This window comes from Schistocerca americana, chromosome 2 (assembly GCF_021461395.2).
Source record: "Schistocerca americana isolate TAMUIC-IGC-003095 chromosome 2, iqSchAmer2.1, whole genome shotgun sequence".
In the NCBI taxonomy this organism is placed as follows: Eukaryota; Metazoa; Arthropoda; class Insecta; order Orthoptera; family Acrididae; genus Schistocerca; species Schistocerca americana.
The window spans coordinates 952,911,057-952,928,005 of NC_060120.1; positions in this window are offsets into that span (position 1 = coordinate 952,911,057).

A 16,949-nucleotide genomic window follows, 5' to 3' on the forward strand; every position below is an offset into this window, starting at 1 on the left:
TCTCATGTGACGGCCTTGACCATACCTAGAAAATTTATTCCAGTTGTGTAGGCGCAGCTCTCAGCCATTCTGCCAAGTAAATAACATTCTTAAAGAAAAGGGAGAAAACAACCTTTCCATACTTTGTAAAATAATAGCATTCCTATCCATAAGAGGCAATCTACTGTTCCGAAAAGGACCCGGAAATTTATTATTTTATAAGAAAAAGTTTCACTTGATTTCTAAGAATTTTTTGCAATAAACAATATTTTTCGTTCATGTAATGTTTTTCTTACACTAACTAGCAATACTCCAGTACCCAAGTATTCCACTAGTTACGTAAGAATATAGAATATTTTTGTGTCTTTTCCTTACTGCGGACGACTCCAGAAGATATTTGTTGCTGAATGTTTTTCAAGCAGTCCTTGTTGGTACATTAGGAGCATCAGTCTGACTTCTGTAATAGTGTGAGGTGGAAACTGTTTCTAGCAGGAGCCAAAGGGTACTTGTTGGATCAATCCATTGTGCAACTTGACAAAATAAAACCCACACACTCACAGATAGTTCTATGACGAACACGTCAATTTTAGTTCACATATTTGTTTATGTGTACATCAATACTCCGAAAGCCACCATGTGGTATCCATACATAGAATAAAAAAATGGTTCAAATGGCTCTGAGCACTATGGGACTTAACATCTGAGGTCATCAGTCCCCCAGAACTTAGAACTACTTAAACCTAACTAACCTAAGGACATGACACACATCCATGTCCGAGGCAGGATTCGAACCTGCGACCGTAGCTGTCAAGCGGTTCCAGACTGAAGCGCCTAGAACCGCACGGCCACACCGGAAGGATGGAGGTTGCAGTAGTTACTCGGAGATATCATAGGACGTCCACTCCGAGCCGATACAACGAACAATAACCATCAAAATTAGATCAACAACAACAAAAATGATAGTAGAGCACAATGCCGCGAAAAGCAAAGGTCCTGAGGTCCAGTCTCGGCCCAGCACAACGTCTTAATCTGCCAGAAAGTTCCATATAGCACAGACTCCACTGCAGGCTGTAAATATCACTTACTGTCTGGAAGTCATCGACGTGGGCGTGAGAACCACCTACTTATCAAAGGGGTGGGGGTGGAAGTGAAAAAAGCAGTGTAGCGCGCGACGTACGAACAGCTACAATTTAGTCATCCAGTATTTGAGACAGAGCACTTGGTGCTTTGGAACAAACTTCACAAATAACTTCAAATCCTCACGAAACTTTTTCTCGCTGACAACCCACACAAAATGACGAAAGGAAAAAAGTTTATCGCTTACTACATTTTTGTAGTTCATGCAGTAAAACTGCCGCATGAAGCATGACGATTTTATTTATTACTTCTTTACTAGTGACTGTATTCGGGACACATTTTGCAGACAGCATTCACGTATGCTATTGAGTACACCAGAAAGACTACGTCATTGTACGACACATAGTTCAGGATGTACAACGTCATAAACACTGAGATGCAATAAAAACTGCTGCATCATGGAAGACGTTTAAATTTGTTATTTCGTTACTATCAACTCCATTTGCCACACTTTTCACAATCAGTATCCACATATTCAGCTAATAAAATATAATATGGTACGACACAGTTCAGGAGATATGACGTCATATCATTAGATATGACATCATAAACAGTGAGACGCGTGAAGAATTGCCGCATCATGCACGTCATTTTAATGTATTACTTCTTTACTACCAAATGCATTCACAACACATTTCGCGGGCAGCAACCACATATACTACTGGATATGCCTACATAAGTGTATATGACTGTGCGACACAAAGGCCAGGAGATGCGACGTCATAAACATTGAGCTGCATGAAAACGAAACAACAGGGCGAAATTTGCTAGAGATAGAGGTGAAATATGCCTCCAGATACATGTGCAACATGTTAAATAAATGCCAAATACATCTGACTTGCGTACGTGGGCAGAATTGCGAGCACAAATCTCATTTCGTACGGTTGGAACGATTTCATCCAAGTACGCATGTTAGTTCCTATATGGAAAGAAGTCCTGTGGGGGTAAAAGCCACCGGCTTCCTATTGGGGTGGGTGTGATAAATCGCAGTGAGCAGGCGGAGTAGGAGATGGTCAGAGAAGGGGTAGGAGGAGATGGATACAGACAGCGGGGAGGAGGGGAATCAGAGAAAGGAGGATGTGAAATAGAACAGAGAGAGGGGAGAGTAGGCCATGGACAGAGAAAGGAAAGAGGAAGAGATGGACAGAAACAGGAGGGGATGAACTGTGAGAGAAGGAACAGGATATGGACAGGAAGAGGGTGGGAGGAGGAGATGGACAGGGGGAGGGCGAGAAGGAGATTTACAGGGAGAGGGGGAGAAGAGAAGATAAAATTAGAGGGGGTGAGGAGGAGATGGACAGAGGTGGGAGGAGCAGATGGACAGAGAGAGGGTGTAGAAGAGATGGAGGGAAAGGGGTTAAGGAGGAGAACGACAGAGAGTGGGGAAGGAGAAGATGCACTAATAGAAAACTGAAATAAATACAAGGGTTGGAACTTTAATAGTGACAACTATTTACAGTTCGTACAAAATAGATACGTGTTTCAAAGTTTTACTGACCTTAAAGGAAGCCACCAGCATTGTGTATGACCCGTTGCCAGCGATGTGGAAGTCGTAGGATACTCTCAGCATTGCCAGTTGTGTCGACAGTTCGAGCGGCGCAGTCTATTGCCCGACGAATTTGTAGCAGCTCTGAAGCCAATGCCGTGAAGTGTTTCCTTCAGTTTAGAAATCGAGTTGAACTCACTAGGGCTTAAATCAGAGGAGGGCAGTAGGTGGTATAGCACTTAGCAGCCCCATCAGTCAAACAAATCAGTAACAGCTTGCACTGTAGGTGCTTGAGCATTGTCTTGCAAAATGATGGTCAGGTCCTGCAGAAAGTGTCATCACTTCTGTCTCTCAGCTGGTCGTAGGTTGTGTTCCAAAAATTAACAAACAGTGAATAGGAAGTGTGATTTCGGATGAGGAGAGAAGGGCACGACCTGAAAGAATGAAAACATATTGGGTCAACAAAAAGTAGTAGAACCTAGTTCATAACATTGACTAAAGTGGTCCAATGTAGGCCATAAAATAATTAAATAAATATAATCAGTGTTAGAGTCTTACAAAATTGTGGTATTGGTAGTGATGTTTCGAAAATAATTTGGCTTCGTGGCAAACAGAATCAAATCGTTTAGTTTTTACCCCTGGCTGGGAACCACAATGACTTAGTTGCTCGTATATCGTTCTATCCATCTTCGGAGTTTCGATTTATACGAGCTCTTCAACCTCTGTGTTGAAGTTCCCGACAGCACAATTCGCAGTCGTGTATGTTGGATGCGAGGGGAGAAGTGGGGGACAAGAGTAGGCAGTGGCCGACCAATCGAACAGCACAACAATGGATCGGCGCGAAGAGCGGCCGACCTTTAGTCAGGCATTCGCGCCGGCCAGTTAGCGCAGCCGCCGCCGCCAGAGCCGGTGTGTGGAATCCATTCTCGCCATATTGATCACGGCAATATATCCTCCGCCTTTCAGCTACCCGCCATCTGCCCAGCAGCCGTGCGCTGCCACCCGAACCAGGGCAACCTGCTCTTCACCTCGCACCACGCTCGACAGGCGATAGACACATATCCGCTTCATAAAATCCTACTGTACTTTAGATTGCTTCATGTTGTACTATTACGTAGAGGTCGTTCAAACTCAGTCGCACATTGTAAAGCAGCAAATTACACTGAAGAATCGAAGAAACTGGTATAGGTATGCGTATTCCAATACATAGATATGTAAACAGGCAGAATACGGCGCTGCGGTCGGCAATGCCTATATAAAATAAGAAGCGTCTTGCACAGTTCAAATGGTTCAAATGGCTCTGAGCACTATGGGACTTAACTTCTAAGGTCATCAGTCCCCTAGAACTTAGAACTACTTAAACCTAACTAACCTAAGGACAGCACACACATCCATGCCCGAGGCATGATTCGAAACAGCGACCGTAGTGGTTCCAGACTGCAGTGGTCTCGTGCAGTTGTTTGATCGCTTTCTGCTGCCACAACGACAGGTTATCAAGATTGACGTGAGTCTGAACGTGGTGTTACAGTCGGCGCACGAGCGATGGGACACAGCATCTCCGAGGTAGCGACGAAGTGGGGACTTCCCCGTATGACCATTTCACGAGTGTACTGTGAATATCAGGAGGCCGGTAAAACATTAAATCTCCGACATCGTTGGGACCAGAAAAAGATCCTGCAAGACCGGGACCAACGACGATTGAAGAGAATCGTTCAACGTGACACAAGTGCAACCCTTCCGAAAATTGCCGCAGATTTCAGTGCTGGGCCAGCGTGGGAATCATTCAACGAATCATAATCAATATGGACTTTCGGAGTCACTCGTTCACTGCACGACACAAAGCTTTTCATGAATGGCCATGATGGTCTAGATTATAGGGCACTAGACCCTGGACCTGGAGGTCCACGGTTCGATCTTAAGTAGGAGAGCAGTTTTTGTCTCGTCCCTCGTTTTTTTAATGAGATTTCCTTCTAGCAGGGCGTTTTCAGACTTGTTTTGCTTTTATTGATACTATTTAATGCGACTGTTTGTTTCTTGGAGATCTAGTGAGAAACTATTCACCTTCAGTGCCCATCTTTGTCTGATTATCGGCTGTACTGACATAACCTGTTAATATAGGATTTAATGGGTATAAGTACAGATATTTTTACATGTAGTACGCTAATATTGACACACCAGTGTGCTGATTGTTTTTTTCTCTGCGTTGGACCGTCTTCCCCAAACATGTCACAAATTTTACGATCTGATGGTTTCCCCATGGCTGTACCTGTGCTGTGAAGCCAACGACGCCTGCCGCTATAGGCTATCCATTTACTTCCTCGCGTCCATACTTTTAATACTTGACCTGCTCGCGAGGGAAAAATGAACATTAATGGCTTGCTTGTGTCATACATACTTGGAGATACTAGCGAAACTAAAAACACACGACTCTTAAGAGCTATTATTATTGGTCTGCACTTGATGTAAATATTGATGTAATGTTGTTCAGTACGCCATCCTCAGTCATCAACGGAAATACCAGCACTTATCTCCGTTACACCCTGTAGCAGCATCTGCAGACTCACTAGCCGAAGCTTACTAGTTATGGGAGCATTCGTTCGTGTATAGGCTTCAGCAGTAGAGCTGCACATCCCGTATCTCGAAGCTGTCGAGCGGGCCGGAGCCCCAACACTAATGTCGTTCCCTGCTGTCTCACCAGTCGCTCCCTACTGCAGATTGGTTGGTTGGTTTTGGGGAAGGAGACCAGACAGCGTGGTCATCGGTCTCATCGGATTAGGGAAGGATGGGGAAGGAAGTCGGCCGTGCCCTTTCAGAGGAACCATCCCGGCATTTGCCTGGAGCGATTTAGGGAAATCACGGAAAACCTAAATCAGGATGGCCGGACGCGGGATTGAACCGTCGTCCCCCCGAATGCGAGTCCAGTGTCTAACCACTGCGCCACCCCGCTCGGTACTGCAGATTCTGCACAAATACGGACCAACATATGTTGTCAGCACTCTATCAACATTTTCGCCACTGTTTCAATTCTCACGAAGTGGAAGTTTGGTAGAGCGCCAAAATGCCTTACTAAACATCGTGCTTTTGGATGTGGTATACTGTTGTTTCCTTACGACCTTCTGAGTTTTCTTATTGTCCAGTTACACGAGTATACAGTTTAACACCGTCTCTGAACCTCTGAGCAATTCAGCATCTTTCACATTAACAAACATTGCCATTGGTGAAAGAAGTTACACGTCAAAAATAAGATCCTTGGACTTCTCAGGGATCGAATGCAAAACCCTTGGAACTATAGTCTGTTGCTTCTGCTGTTTCGCATAAATTGCATGACTGCACATTAAAATCTAATACATAAGCTTCTTCTCCAGCTCCGTCACTCTGGCCTCAGATGGGAAAATCGTGACCGATCGACCACCGTTTCATCCTCAGCCAATGCCGTCATTTGAATGCACTAACAAGGAGCATGAGGTCAGCACACTGCTGCTCTCTTGACCATTATTGGCTTTGCAGTCCTCGGAGCCGCTAATTGGCTTGCAAGTAGCTCCGCAGTTGGCATCTCGAGGCTAAATGGACACCATTGCAGTCCTCCCACCAAGAGAAACTCCCTATAGTATCGAGAACTGAACTCGGGTCATTCGCATGTCAGTCGGCCATGATGACTATTCAGCTATGAAGCCAGACAAATCTAACACAGGGTGGGCAACAGAAAAGGGCCAGTCAATTGAGAAAGATTGAAAATAAGTAATTAACTGTTTATTATTTCAAAAGTAATCGCGACAACTGTTAATACAATACATTTATCCCACTGTGAGACACGATGTTCAATGCCTCCGTGCAAAAATGTTTGCGGTTATCTATGGGGCCATGTTTGTACCTAGGCGTGCAACTTTTTGTCGGAAGGATGTCTTTCTCAGGGATCCAAAAATAAGGAAATCGCATGGGGAGAGATCGGGACTGTATGGAGGATGTGTAAGGGCTTCCCAGCGAAACCTCTGCAGTGTCGTCGAAACAACCTTCGAAAAGTCTGTCAACATTCCTGGGCATTTGGATTTGATGGCGCACTCCAGTTTTGCAAGGTGCCCTTGTAGCGCTGTGAGTGAATTATGGACCGTGCTCCAGAAGGTCAATGAGCAGAGGATCCTTGCAGTCGAAGGAAAAAATCATTCTGACTTTCCCGGAATTGGCGTGCGCGGCTTTGGATTTTTTCGGTAAGGGGAAATCCATTTGCTCCCATTGTTGGGTCTGGCGCATGCTCTCTGCACTACGCTTCATCTCCCGCTACAATACGGGACAGGAACGATATTTTTCATCGTGATAGTGTTCCAGGTGCTGCAGCGATGTCGACATTCTGTTCAATTTCTCGTCCTGCGTCAGACTGTGGGGAACCCACTGCGCACAGGTGTTCCGTAGATTCGGCTGCTCTGTTATGGTAACGTCAGCGGTAGCGTGGCTGAACCCCAGCATGTGCCAAATGTGTTCCACGGTCCGCCGTCGATCACTTCTGGCGGCAGCATAAAAAAACAAAAATGGTTCAAATGGCTCTGAGCACTAAGGGACTTAACTTCTGAGGTCATCAGTCCCCTAGAATTTAGAACTACTTAAACCTAACTAACCTAAGGACATCACACACATCCACGCCCGAGGCAGGATTCGAACCTGCGACCGTAGCGGTTGCGCGGTTCCAGACTGTAGCGCCTAGAAAAGCTCGGCCACTCTCCCCCGGCACGGCAGCATCCATCGCAGCAATGTCAGAAGGGTTAATGCCACTTTGATCCTTTCCTGGCCGACTGCTGTCTTTCAATGTCCGATGACCTTCTCGAAATCGTTTATTCCATGCAAATACACGAGCACGTGACATACTATATTCGTCATACACAACAGATAGTCGACCACGAATTTCACTTCCTGACACCCCCTCTGCGGACAAAAACAGCACTACAGGTCGCTGCTATTTTTTGGCCTCCGTAGTGAAGCCGACGCAAATACGACTCGCTTACCTCACATTTAACAGACCAATGGCTCAGCGATGGACGTTCGAGCTGTTCCTTCCTCATTCCCAGTTCCACTTCCATACGTACACCTACCTGCGTTACCAACGTCGGCGCCATGCTCATTATACAGGGTGGATCGGCCGGCCGAAGTGGCCGAGCGGTTATAGGCGCTACAGTCTGGAACCGCGCGACCGCTCCCGTCGCAGGTTCGAATCCTGCTTCGGGCATGGATGTGTGTGATGTCCTTAGGTTAGTTAGGTTTAAGTAGTTCTAAATTCTAGGGGACTGATGACCGCCGCAGTTAAGTCCCATAGTGCTCAGAGCCATTTGAACCATTTGAACAGGGTAGATCGCCTAAAACACCACAAATATTGCGGAAATAGAAAGTGGTATTGATGTGCGGTTTTCACAGAAAGCACTGGTAGTCAGGGACTCGTATTGTTAGCTAATAAACAGGTTGTAATGATGCAAGTCTGTTTTTGTGCAACATACACTTTTTTAAATGGAACAACGCCTATTAACATTGACAAACTAAAAGTAGGGTACATTAGAATGTCCGCGGTGTTCATTGCAGGACTCCAGTACGAGTCGTTTACGAGATATCGTATCTTGAAAATTCCCACACTGATACTTATACACTACTGTCCATTAAAATTGCTACACCACGAAGATGACGTGCTACAGACGCGAACTTTAACCGACAGGAAGAAGATGCTGTGATATGCAAATTATTAGCTTTCCAGAGCATTCACACAAGGTTGGCGCCGGTGGTGACACTTACAACGTGCTGACATGAGGAAAGTTTCCAACCGATTTCTCATACACAAACAGCAGTTGACGGACGTTGCCTGGTGAAACGTTGTTGTGATGTCTCTTGTAAGGAGGAGAAATGCGTATCATCACGTTTCCGACTTTGATGTAGGTTCGATTGTAGCCTATCGCGAATGCGGTTTATCTTATCGCGACATTGCTGCTCGCGTTGGTCGAGATACAATGACTGTTAGCAGAATACTGAATCGGTCGGTTCAGGAGGGTAATACGGAACGCCGTGCTGGATCCCAACGGCCTCGTATCACTACCAGTCGAGATGCCAGGCATCTTATCCTCATGGATGTAACGGATCGTGCAGCCACGTCTCGATCCCTGAGTCAACAGATGAGGACGTTTGCAAGACAACAACCATCTGCACGAACAATTCGACGTCGTTTGCAGCGGCATGGAGTATCAGCTCGGAGACCATGGCTGCGGTTACACTTGGCGGCGTGATGGTATGGGGTGCCATTGGTTAGAAGCCTCAGTCACCTCTTGTTCGCACTGACGGCACTTTGAACAGTGGCCGTTACATTTCAGATGTGTTACGACCCGTAGCTCTTCGCTTCATTCGATCCCTGCGAAACCCTACATTTCAGCAGGATAATGCACGACCGCATGTTGCAGATCCTGTACTGCCCTTTCTGGATACACAAAATGTTCGACTGCTGCCCTGGCCAGCACATTCTCCAGATCTCTCACCAACTGAAAACGTCTGGTCAAATGTGTCCGAGCAACTGGCTCGTCACAATACGCTCTTGATGAAGTGTGGTACCGTGTTGAAGCGGCATGGGCAGCTGTACCTGTACGCGCCATCCATGGTGTTTGACTCAATGCCCAGGCGTATCAAGGCCGTTATTACATCATTACGGCCAGAGGTGGTAGTTCTAGGTACTGATTTCTCAGGATCTATGCATCCAAATTGCGTGAAAATGTAATCACATGTCAGTTCTAGTATAATATATTTGTCCAATGAATACCCGTTTATCATCTGCTTTTCTTCTTGGTGTAGCAATTTTAATGGCCAGTAGTGTATAAAACTCTTCAACATGGTTATATGAAAGTGGTAGTGTAATACCTTGTCAACGTAACAGAAGAAAACAAGTGAAGACAGACGAGGGGGAAATAAATGTTCTTAATGCTGTTGCATTTGATCCGCACGTTAGTTCCCGCTCAGTCGCACGAGGAAGTGGCGTGAGTCAGGCAAGTGTCCTAGGCATTCTCCATCGACCTAGGCTCCTCCCCTTTCACGTCTCTGTCTCTATGAATAGCTGTATGGAAACTATTATAACAATAGTTTTAACTTCTGTATAGGGGCATTAATGCAGGATACTCCAGACGTACCATGCATCTTGTTTAGTGATGAAGCCCTATTTACCAATCCTGGCCAGGTAAAACACCGAAGCATGCACTACTGATAACATGACAACCACATTGACTTCATCTGATGGCACGCTAGTATCCATGGAGAGTAAACGTGTGATGTGGGATAGTGAACCATCAGCTTATATGTCCATTTTTCGTAGACGCACACTGAATGCACACAAGCATCACAGCCTCCTAACAGACATCACAGCCTCCTAACAGACCATCTTCCACGGATGCTAGAAGACGTTCCTCTGCCAACTAGCAGGAATCTATGGTACCGGAATGACAGTAGTCCACCCATTAGTGCACGAAGTACTGCAGCATGTCTCCACAAATTGTTTACAAATCGTTGGATTGGACACAGAGGACCTGTTCCTTGGCCGGCCTATTCCCCAGATTTGACACCTGTAGACTTTCTGTGGAGAAAGCTGACATACACTGTCTAAAGGACATAGCAACTACGCCCGATGATATCCAACGACGTATTACTGCAGCCTGCTCTGACATCTCCACTGAAATGCTAGCTCGCGTGCAGCAGTCGCTCCATACCAGACTGGAAGCGCGTATTGCAGCTGCCGGTGGTCATTTTACGTATTATGCGTGTTCATCATATTAGGAAGAATATATAATTAAATTTTTAGGTTATTTGGGAGAATATGGATGTGAAATTTGGTAAAGACAACTGCCAACTCTTGTACCAACAATGGCTCAAAGATATGTTATGCTACGCTCAGTTTCAGCTTCGCGTGAAAATCACGCGTCCGTAACTACACGATTGGCCATTAAAATTGCTACTCCAAGAAGAAATGCAGATGATAAACGGGTATTCATTGGACAAATATATTAACTGACATGCGATTACATTTCACGCAATTTGGGTGCATAGATCCTGAGAAATCAGTACCCAGAACAACCACCTCTGGCCGTAATAACGGCCTTGATACGCCTGGGCATTGAGTCAGAGCTTGGATGGCGTGTACAGGTACAGCTGCCCATGCAGCTTCAACACGATACCACAGTTCATCAAGAGTAGTGACTGGCGTATTGTGACACGCTAGTTGCTCGGCCACCATTGACCAGACGTTTTCAATTGGTGAGAGGTCTGGAGAATGTGCTGGCCAGGGCAGCAATCGAACATTTTCTGTATCCATAAAGGCCCGTACAGGACATGCAACATGCGGTGGTGCATTATCCTGCTGAAATGTAGGGTTTCGCAAGGATCGAATGAAGGGTAGAGCCACGGGTCGTAACACATCTGAAATGTAACGTCCACTGTTCAAAGTGGCTTCAATGCGAACAAGAGGTGACCGAGAAGCGTAACCAATGGCATCCCATATCATCACGCCGGGTGATACGCCAGTATGGCGATGACGAATACACGCTTCCAATGTGCGTTCACCGCGATATTGCCAAATACGGATGCGACCATCGTGGATTCATCCGAAAAAATGACGTTTTGCCATTCGTGCACCCAGGTTCGTCATTGAGTACACCATCGCAGGCGCTCCTGTCTGTGATTCAGCGTCAAGGGTAACCGCAGCCATGGTCTCCGAGCTCATACTACATGCTGCTGCTGACGTCGTCGAACTGTTCGTGCAGATGGTTGTTGTCTTGCAAACGTCCCCATCTGTTGACTCAGGGATCGAGACGTGGCTGCACGATCCGTTACAGCCCAGCCATGCGGATAAGATGCCTGTCATCTCGACTGCTAGTGATACGAGGTCGTTGGGATCCAGCACGGCGTTCCGTATTACCCTCCTGAACGCACGGATTCCATATTCTGCTAACAGTCACTGGATCTCGACCAACTCGAGCAGCAATGTCGCGATGCGATAAACCCCAATCGCGATAGACTACAATCCGACTTTTATCAAAGTCGTAAACGTGATGGTACGCATTTCTCCTCCTTAGACGAGGCATCACAACAACGTTTCACCAGGCAACGCCGGTCAACTGCTGTTTGTGTATGAGAAATCGGTTGGAAACTTTCCACATGTCTGCACGCTGTAGGTGTCGCCACCGGCGCCAACCTTGTGTGAATGCATTGAAAAGCTAATCATTTGCATATCACAGCATCTTCTTCCTGTCGGTTAAATATCACGTCTGTAGCACGTCATCTTCGTGGTGTAGCAATTTTAATGGCCAGTAGTGTACTTTTCTCGCTCTCGTGCGGCTCCTCCAGAAATTGCCTATCCATAAGCGGAAACGGACAGGCATATTCGCATCACGCGCCCGCAGTCTATCATTTGCGAGTGCTAATGAGGAGTCGTGTGCGCACGCGGTATGCGGAGGCGGCTGTTAGCCACCTGTGGATCGGCGAAACGCCGCTCGCCCATGCCTTCACGGCCCGGCCAGGCCGAGTGGCATGCCAACCACCTCATAAGGCGCCCTCTGGAAAATCAATCAGCCGCGCGCGTCCCATCACCACTCCGGTCAGGCTTCGGGCCGAAACGGCGAGAGGGCCCCGGCCGCCACGATCGTGTGGCGGGATCCGGCGCTGGTTATGAATTTTGCATGGAGCGGGGGCTGTGGGGCCCAGTCGGATCAAGTGGATGAGGAATGTTATTAACCAGATATCAAATTGAAATTGGTTTCAGGCCTCCTCCAGGACGATACTAGAGGACTTACAAGGAAGTCATAGTCAGTGTCCAAAAGTCACGGGATTGGTTGTCCCACATGAAGATGTGCCGTGTTAGGTGCTCGAATAGTGCGGAAAGTTGTAGCGCATGGTGTATGTGTTGACACAATAACTGAGCAGTTTGTGATAGACAGGCTATAACGTAGCCTTTCGACATAAGAGGGGCGTTCAATAAGTAATACAATAGATTGTTTTCCTCAAAGGAGGTAGGTTTTATTCAGGACGCCAGTACCCCATGTTATTCCCTGCTCTTTTCGCTACAAAACCCTGTGTTCCAAGATAATCTTCTCTCAGGGCGACGGCCTTACACCACCTTCCTGGGGGGGGGGGGGGGGGGATTTTCCTTCATGGTACCATTATACTAGTCGAGGTCGAAGCCAACCTCTCGCTGCATAGATAACCTTCCCATCAGCCATGTACTGCTTCCCGCAGAATGCATCCTCCCCCTGGACCACCAGATATAAGATGGATGGTGCGAGATCCGGGCTGTAGGGTGGATGAGCAAGGATTGCCCAATGGAGTTTAGTGAGCTTCTCTCGGGTGCGCAGACTTTTGTGATGTTCGGTTTTGTTGGGCACTCAACTGCGTGTTCATCAGCGCCCGCACAAAGTTCCAGTTTTTCACACCATCCAACTTTTTACTCAGTCCAATTTATCCACTGTCACGAATGATGATGATAATATGATGAGGAGAATACAAACACGCAGTCTCCGGGTAGAGAAAATCCCCAACCCGGCCGGGAATCGAACCCGGGATCCCGGGATCCAGAGACAGCAACGCTAGCCACTAGACCGCGAGCTTGTGTGTGCGCTTGCGTTTTAAATTCCTGAGGGTAGCGCACACACATTGCACAGTTGATCGTTGCAACATGAGGGAGGAAATCAAACAGAATAACACCTTCAGAGTCCCAAAAGACCGTCTCCGTGACTTTACCAGCTGAGGGGGCAGTTTTCAACATTTTCGGAGGAGCGGTATTGTGGTGCTACTCAACGTTTCCGTTTTGCATGTTTCACATCCTGTGACTATATTCGACAAAAGATTGTAACAATCAGCCTAATAACGCGCAAGCAATGCCCCACGGATGCAACTTCATCGCTCTTTATGGTCTTCTGTTAGGCTTCAAGGAACCAAGCGAGAACACACCTTTGAGTACCCCACCTGGTGGACGAGTGTGCCAGCACTACCGACAGAGACATCTAGCTGAGCAGCGAGGTGTTTGATCCTCATCAGTCGATCACCTCGATTCTGCAGGCCCTTACGAATATCTTTGATGCTCTGGTTTTTCACCAAAAGAAATCGACGACAGCCCTCTGCTTCGAATGCACTTCCGTTACACACGCCATTTTGAAGGCTACGTACTGCTCCGTCACTATCAGTACTTCGTGAAACTACAGGGCCTGAAGCGGGAATATTCCACGATGTCTTACAATAAATTCCGCAATTTTTTCAACCAAAACTAGCCGAGAAAAAAAAATGTTGCGTTGCTTATTGAACCACCTTCGTAAAATATTTACACTGTTTCTCTCAAAATACTAGCACGAGAAGTTAATTCTAACGTATCTGCTACTGTAGTTTTACGGTTTTTGAACTTTTAATAGTTACTTCTTAAAAGTTTATTTGCACCACGGATTTCTATGCCCGTTCGTAAGATGTCATCTGGATGCTATGCAATGTTTCTGAAAGAATTTGCTACATGCAAACTTTAATCTTGGTTACTGAAAATGAAAGGCGTCAGCACTTCACTGGCTGACTGCTTTCACACTTGCTTTGTATGATAACAATTTGTGCCACTCTGGCAACAGGAGTGAAAATGAAACTCAAAAAGTAAAAAAGACATTTGTTCGACGCTAGCGTATCAACCCCATTCTGATGTCCTTTTGTCACAGAGTCTTCCATTTAGAGGCATAACAAGGGCAAAACTTTATATGTCTACTATGGGAAAGAGTTTCCAAGTTGCATCTAGTTAGGAGCTGTTGTCAGGGATGGGCCATCGGCTGCCCCAAGGCAGCACGGGTGTCCTCTGTAAAGCCATCCATTCATAGGCTGACCAGTCGGCTTGCTCCCCCCCCCCCCCCCCCCCCCACACCCCCACACCCACTAGGTTGCTCAGTGCCCTTTGCAAGTCTTTAGAATAACGGGGAAACTGACGAGCACCAAAGGCCACTCCAAAAAACAATTCCCATATGAATGAGATTTTCACTCTGCAGCGGAGTGTGCGCTGATATGAAACTTCCTGGCAGATTAAAACTGTGTGCTCGACCGAGACTCGAACTTGCCCGCGAAAGGCAAAGGTCCCGAGTTCGAGTCTCGGTCGGGCACACAGTTTTAATCTGCCAGGAAGTTTCAATTCCCATATGTTTTTTTTTTCACTATCTGTCACAGCTGCAGTAATAGCCATTTCTTTAGTTTTGGACCAGTGCGTCCATTTCAAACCGTGACCTGATACGTAAAGGATGTGATGGTCTGAAACTAGTCAACACAAAGAAATTACTATTATCGTAATGTGCCCAGTCACATGACTGCTTTCACTGTGTCAAAAGAGTAGGGAAAAGGCAGAGTGTGGGGAGCAGGTAGCTGCCAGAGTGCCACAGCTAGCAGGTACCAGTGTGTTGGTGGAGCTGATGCACCTGGACCACAGGCACAAGCCCTATAAAATCACCTGCACACAGGTGAGTGTGTTGGGGCAGACATGCTCAGCACAGGTTGAGGCTTGACGGTCTGGTCGACATGTGAATGGATGACTTGAAGCCACCAACCACACATTGACAGGCTGATCAGTCAGCCAACCTCCTGCTGAGATGGTCTGGCCTGACACGTTTGCCTTTGTATGGACAAAGCAATCGGGTCTGTGGTCCAGGTGTGGCGGCTCCAACGGTGCACTGCTACCTGCTAACCCTGACCACTACTTGCTGTTCCACACTCCATCCTTTTGCCCTATGTTTAGGCACGGTGAAAGTTGCACATGGCTGGGCACAGATACTATCAGCCAATAATCACAGTCTACACACACACAGTCAGATGGATTGGCGAGCTGCTCAGATGGGGAGGTTGGTCGACTTGCCACCCTGTGAATGGACAGCTGAAGGGTGTGCAAAGGGAAATATTCTCTCCTCACAGTAAGGATACTCAAGACAGACCACCCACCCAGACACTCTACGGAGGCGTCACACGAATGTCTTTGCTCTCGGAGTCACATTAGGGATCCTCTTTCTCACTACATGTACCTTCCTTACGCTTTTTAAAACTGTTGAGTGGGGAGGCACTGGAGCAAACGCTGATGTGCGCTGTCTGGCGTCGCTCCCTCGCCAGACATATCAGAGAAAGCCCTTTTCCTCTGGTCTCCACGAAAGGGCTTTTGGGAATTTAGGAAGTTCCAGCATACTGATGGAGGATAGTATCAGCACCTTGGGTATTAAATTTCTTTTCATCTAGTGTCCGTCACAATTACGATAATAGTAATTTCTTTGTGGTGACTAGTTTCAGACCATCGCCTCCATTACATATAAGGCCAGGGTTTGAAAATGGACGCACTGGTCCAAAACTAGTCCATCACGAGTGATGGATACTGGAAGAAAATAAAAAATATATGGGAACTGTTTTTGGAGTGGCCATTGGTGCTGAGTAGTTTTCTCCTATTTTAAAGACTTGCAATAGGAATGGCTTTGAAGGGCGGGTATAGGAAACACAACTCGCCCACGCTGAAGTTGATTTTTCATGTCCAAGTGTGGGCGTTACCTCCAGCACCTCAGAGGCACACGCGCATGGCTAGGTTTGGAGTCCTTTTTGTTTCGCCGACACAAACAGACGAAGGAATGTTAAGACTTCCTGAATACCAGAATGCCACGACGAGCTGACCCCAGTTCTCTCTCTCTCTCTCTCTCTCTCTCTCTCTCTCTCTCTCTCTCTCTCTCTTTTCCTCTTTATCTTTCCTGCATGCCTGCATGGACTTACCCACTAAAATGTTGTTCTCGAAATCTTGTTGAGAGCGAGTTTAGAAGTCCACATCTGCGCTAACCGCACCTTTAGGGGCGTTTCTCTACCGGAGACACTGAGGAGCCTACAGAGAGGAAATTTTAAGAGGCCTTCGGTTTTGAGTCTTCGACAAGAGCAATCTAGTTTTGTCAGGGACACGAGCACGCTGGCTGTTAGGTTCCTGTGGACACGGATGCTTGTTGACTGGTGTCATACTCCGATAGAAGCGGACTTACGCTCTAACGCGGGGTCCTGATGGCAGCAGACCACGGCTTCGGCTACCTGAAGACGTCTTTGCAAAAGTGAGCGCTGCATTGTCCCTTGATTGATAGATTCAGAAAATAGGACCTGAACGGGAATTCGTGATAGATATTCTCTGACGGATCTTATAGGGATGCAGAATTGTTTGTAGCACCGTGGTAAATTCTCTCTTTATCCTCTGATCGCAGTTATCGAAGTGGATTTTGCCGATGCATTTCTCGGCAAGTTGCCCATACGGTATCCAGTCCAACGACAACTCCTTGCATGGCTGACTAATATTAAAATATAGCGTAACCGGTACAGTTGGCTG